Below are 6,000 nucleotides of genomic sequence, written 5' to 3' on the forward strand. Positions count from 1 at the left end.
TCTGCATTTCTCTGTCTGTAACTCTTCTCCTCAAATAAATAAATTTTTTAAAAGAAATTTATCTTCATATGTTTCTGTAGACTGGATGCTTGAGAGAAATGAATCAGCAGATTTGGGTTTTCTGAGGGCTTTGGTGAAAACTCTGTTTCACATCTCTTGCCTACATTCTGGTTGGAAATGTCGCCATTTTTTGGTTTGCAGGAGCATTGTCCTGATATCTGCTTCATCTTCATATTATGTTTTCCTTGTACGGCTGTGGCAATGGCCTCTGTATGCAATCACAGGTGTCTCACTGAATTGGGCCCACTCTACAGCAGAATGATCTCGCCTAAAATATTTACATTTCTAACAACCCTATTTTCACATAAATGGCCACACTGAGTTATTGGAGATGAGGATTCAACATGGAATCAGGACAGGCGCAATGCAACCCCTAACTGTTTTCCACCCAACTTCCCACACTCCCAAGTTGTGTCCTACTGAAATTGAGGCTCCTTCAGGGAAGGGACTCTGGCTTTATCTCTGTGTACAACCACCTTTTACCTCCCTATCCTCCAGACTAGAGGTGGTAGAAGAGACAAGAGGCCAGAATGTTCCTATTTCACTAAGCTTGGCAGCTCAGCATTGGATGTGGCAGGTGCTTACAAATTATTGATTATTTAATTGTATACTTTTAAGAAATCATTGGATACCTATAATTCTTTTTTTTTCCCTATCTTGTAAACTGGCCCAGTAGCAGCTTATATAAAGGATGTGATGTGATAGGCATGGTCAGCCCTGAGCCCAGGAAATAGGAATGCACTGTCTCGATAAAAATATTAAAATCCTTTAAATCCAGTCTGCTTTTTGTTATTTTCACCATGCAACAATTCTAAACAATGTGTTTACTTAAATATTCCTTCCTTTTTCTTGATCTAAATTTTGAACAATTGTTGTGGTTATTGTTGAATTGTAATAACACATATGAAAGCTTCAAATTACTGCACTATTTGTGCTTTAATAAACATCGTATTTACACAGAAGCTTAATTTAGTGCACTTCTAATTATACTGTCAGTCCAGGCACACAAACTCACCTACCTGTGTTCATTTTGAGACGTTAAGAACATTTAGACATTATTCCAGATCTTATGTAAAGTTTCTCTCTCTTGGTCTTGCAAGTACTCAGTTTATACTGTAGGTTAAAAATTAAAATGATATTGTACTAATTGAAAACATGAGCACTCATGATTCTGCTGTCTTACGTACTGACTGGTGATTCTATATGCCTTTGTAACTCCCGAGGCATTTGAAAGCCATTAATACTGTAATTTCTGATTTTTTTTCCTTGCCATTGTTACTGTTAATCCCTTTTTGGGAAATACACCAAACTAAATCTTATCTTTCAGACTTTCCCTAGTTATTTGTGTATCTATTTCCTCATGTGAAAGACAATATTTCAGAATGCAATCAGTAAGAGGATACTTCAAAACTGCATGGGAAAGGAATTTAGAATATAAGTTTATTTTGGTGCAAAAGATTTTGAAATCTATTATTATGAGGAATCTTCAAAAAGTTTATGAAAATTTTTATATTATAGAAAAACTATGCCTGGACTGAAGGTATATTGAAAAATCTGCACATATGTACTTTTTAACATGTTGATAAGAAGCATTTTCGTGAAATCATTAGAAAGTTTTTCCTGAAGTTAAATATCAAAACTACAATGTTTTTGTTTATTATTGTGACATTAAATAAGCAGATGTTTCATTTAGCACTGGCCACAACTCTCTTAAAGAGTGAAGTAATGGTGAGGTAAACTACTTGAAGCTTTTCCTTCCAAGAGGATACCCCACTCAACCACTTTCATTGTCATCTCTGAGAAGCAGATTGGACAGTGGCAATTTACTTTTGCTTCATTCCAACATACATAATTCTGGAATTCCAACGTATGGCACTTGGAGGCCCAGATCATTAGCAGGTTCCCTTCTCACCAACTCTGACCCGCAATCAACGCTCAGCATTGAGATTCCACATGCTATTAGCAATACCTTCAACCATTTTTTTTTTGTTGTTGTTGTTGTTGTTTTACAGGCAGAGTGGACAGTGAGAGAGAAAGACAGGGAGAAAGGTCTTCCTTTACCGTTGGTTCACCTTCCAATGGCCACTGTGGCCGGCGTGCTGCAGCTGGCGCACTGCGCTGATCCGAAGCCAGGAACCAGGTGCTTCTCCTGGTCCCCCATGCGGGTGCAGGGCCCAAGCACTTGGGCCATCCTCCACTGCACTCTTGGACCACAGCAGAGAGCTGGACTGGAAGAGGGGCAACTGGGACAGAATCCGGCCCCCCGACTGGGACTAGAACCTGGTGTACCGGCGCCACAGTTGGAGGATTAGCCTATTGAGCCGTGGTGCCGGCCTCAACCATGTTTTTTGTTATCTATAATGAAGGGACATTCTTTTGAATACTTCCATGGTGCCTATGTGTGTACAATAAATTCACAGAAAAGTGGAATGAAAATCAAATTTTGGTGCACAATTTTTAAAACTAATGAATCATTTTTTTCATAATATGAAACTTCCATGAACTTTTTGAAGACTTCTTGTACTTAACATATTCTCTGTTCTTGAGTATTAACAAACATTAGCATACCTTTGACTCTGAGCTCATTGATTCATATTTCAACAACCTGTCAATATAGTCCCAGCATGGACACCTAATTGACTATTAGCTTTTGTATTTTCTAGCCACAAGGAGATATTACAGAATCATACTAAGAATGGTTGTACATGTCCTTGCAAGGAAATTAAACTCTGAAGAATGCTGTTCTCTATCAATTAACTTCCACAACACCGTATTTTTGCAACCTCTCTCCTTCCATCAGCCTCAAAAACTACTTCTAAACTTGTTCACTAGTTTGTTGATACATTTTAGGCAGATGGATGCACCCTAATTGTGATTAACTTATTTCTCTATAAAACAAAGGTAGTACTTGTCAAGTCTGGCAAGGTTAGAACTCCTGCTGGGAATTAGTGGGAGGATATCTGAAGAATGGGCCTTCACATGAAGTGATCATCCAACATTTACTTCCTTCTATCATGAAAAAAAGTCACATCTGAGTATTCCCAGAGTCCAAGGAACTCTGAGTGTTCAAAACTCCTTAGCTCATCCATGTGTATGTCCTGCAGGTGTCAATATATGAGGTCTCCGATTCTGGCTTGGAAAACTTGAAGGAACAGCCAATTCATTCCTTTCTGCAATTTGGCTAGTCTCACAACAAAGATCTTGGTCATCTGCAGATGATGGCCACTTTAAATGATATTTCAGAGGAATGCTAGTTTTCATATCAAACCCTGAGTTGCTGGTCTGCTGAATTAAGTATGGCATTTTCTTACCAAACACAGTGAGAGTGCCTCCTAACTATCCCGCTACACAGTCCTTAGACTTTTCAGTGCCATCATGCCTCTAAAATGCTAGCGACACTGCAGAAGCCAGTTCAGCCTTTCTACTTGTAACCCTTTCCAGGTTGCTACAGGTGATAAACTCCTAGTCAGCATTATGCTACAGCATCCCAGAAGTTAGCCACCATCCCATCAGCAATCAGCTCTTTGTTGCCACCTTCTGGGGAATTATTCAACTCCAGAATTTTATCCTGAGTACCTCCTGGGCATGAACTATCTCAACTTCTACAGAAGATACTGAGCCAAGGATTTGTGTGGGAACAGTTAATTTAGGAGACAGAGGGTACATAAGTGGGAGTGTGGAGAAAAGAAACCTAAAAAAGATATTAGCTAATAATCTACAGATTCCATGGTACAAGAAGATTTGTACAAAACGCACACCTCTGAATTATTCCACACCAGGGAAAAGGCAGCCTGGATACCATAGACCTTCTCCTGAGAATCATTGAGAGCACACTAATCATGTGCCATGGTTACACCAAACGTCTTGCTGTCCACAGTCCTTGAAAAAGCCCTTCCATCTGGCAGTTGGAAGTTGCCAGAAATCTACCAACATGCTGAGCTCTGAGGGAAATATTGGGAAAGGGATGCTGTCTGCCACAAAGGGCTTTATAACCTGCCTCTCACGTTTTTATTTTACCCACATGGGATTGATTTCTGGCTGTGGTGTGGTATTTGAGTCCAAATTCATGGTTTTGTTTTGGTTTTCTTTCTTTGCTCATTTTACACATGGTTGTTTTCTCCCTCCCCTCCTCTCTTCTTCCCTGCTTGCTTAAGTCCCTCCCTTCCTTCCTTCATTCCTTTCTTACCTAGTTATTTTATCTTTATTTTCAAATGGATAGCCAATTGCATCAGCAACATTTATTGAGATATTCTTTTTTCCACTTAGCAACGATGTCATATTGTCCATATTCTGAATGTCCAACTAAGTCATAACTGAGGATTTGATGTCAATATAAACAGTATTTAAACATTTTTATTTTAACTGCTTGTTGTAGGTTTACAAATTGGCTGTTGTTTCTGCCTGATGTTAATTTAGTTTCTGACAGAGGAATTCTAAGCATCTATTTTTACCCTCCCCTGAATTGTATGCACGTGACTACTTCCTGAACAATCAGAGGTGTGCTTCTTCTTCCCTGATCCCTGTTCTACATGTTTTTCCTACCTTACTGTTTTGCCCAGAACTTTCAGTTTCAACAGAAATGTTGAAAGTTGAAATCATTTCTGCATTACACAGTTGGCTATACTTGTAATTTTTCACCCTTTTAGTCTTATTTAAACAAATGTCTTTTAATAATTTTTCTAAGAGTTTTAACCTGCTTAAACCATGAATAGACACTACATATTACCAAGGATGTTTTCTGCATTTATTAAGAAGTTCATGTAATTTTTCTCCTTTGAGTGTTATGGAATAAAGTAAATGGTTTTCCTGATGTTGAATCATTTTTTATTGATCATGATATACCATTTTCATTTTTTTATATAGTATAAATCATTTTACTTTTTCTTTTCATGAAGGAAAGGGTGCTTTTGCTTAGCTGCATGAGGAAAATTTTCCTATATTGATCCTTACAAGTTTGAAAATCAAGACACAGAATTTGGAAAGTACCTACTTTTTTCCATTGTATTTATCTAAAATTAGAATTAGTTATTCCCCCAAATTAAAAAGTCAGAGAAGTAATATAATATTGTTCTGAATTTTTGTGGAAACATCTTTTTTTTATTAATTGAATTTAATGGCTATAAGGCTAAAAAAGTTCCACTACTTCTTCAGGAATTGATATATTTCTAGATTGTTTTCATTATGACAACAAGGCCCAGGTGTCTCCTGTATGCCAGGCTACCCTGACAAAGGAGAGTGGAAAGTCAGGGGCCAAGTCTAGGAGAAAGCTAGATAAAGCTTTGAGGCATGGGCTTCAGTGGGTCTTGTTGTTTTGAAATTGTCATTGTCAGGTACCTTGGAATTGTTGGGGGTGAAAACTAGAAGCACCGCTCTCACTGCAGGATCCAGTGGGCTAATCAGGGAGAGTCTTGGGTTCCAGATTATGTAACTGCTTTAGTCCTTTAAGGAGATGCTTTAATTAATTAATTTATAATTGGAAGGCTGTGTGTGAGAGAGAGAGAGAGAGAGAGAGAGACAGAGCGACAGACAGAGAGACAGAATTTTCCATCTGCCGATTCAGTCCCCAAATGTCAACAACACTCAGGACTAGGCCAGGAGAGAAATTGGGAGCCATGAATTCCATTCAGGTCTCCCATGTTGGTGGTAGGGACCAAGTACTTGAGCCATCATCTGCTGCCTCCCAGGGGTATACATTAGCAGGGATCTAGGCTATGTCTCCATTACCTGCCATAATACACACAGGGATGTTCTATTTGTTTATTTTAATTTTTAAAATTTATTTATTTGGAAGATTTACAGAGAGAAATGAAGAGACAGAGAGAGATTTTCCATTCACTGATTCACTCTCCAGATGGTATCAAAGGCAAGCACTGTGCCAAGTCAAAGCTAGGAGCTAGGAGTCAGGAGCTCCCACATGGGTAGCAAGCACCCAAGTGCTTG

This window comes from Oryctolagus cuniculus, chromosome 16 (assembly GCF_964237555.1).
Source record: "Oryctolagus cuniculus chromosome 16, mOryCun1.1, whole genome shotgun sequence".
In the NCBI taxonomy this organism is placed as follows: Eukaryota; Metazoa; Chordata; class Mammalia; order Lagomorpha; family Leporidae; genus Oryctolagus; species Oryctolagus cuniculus.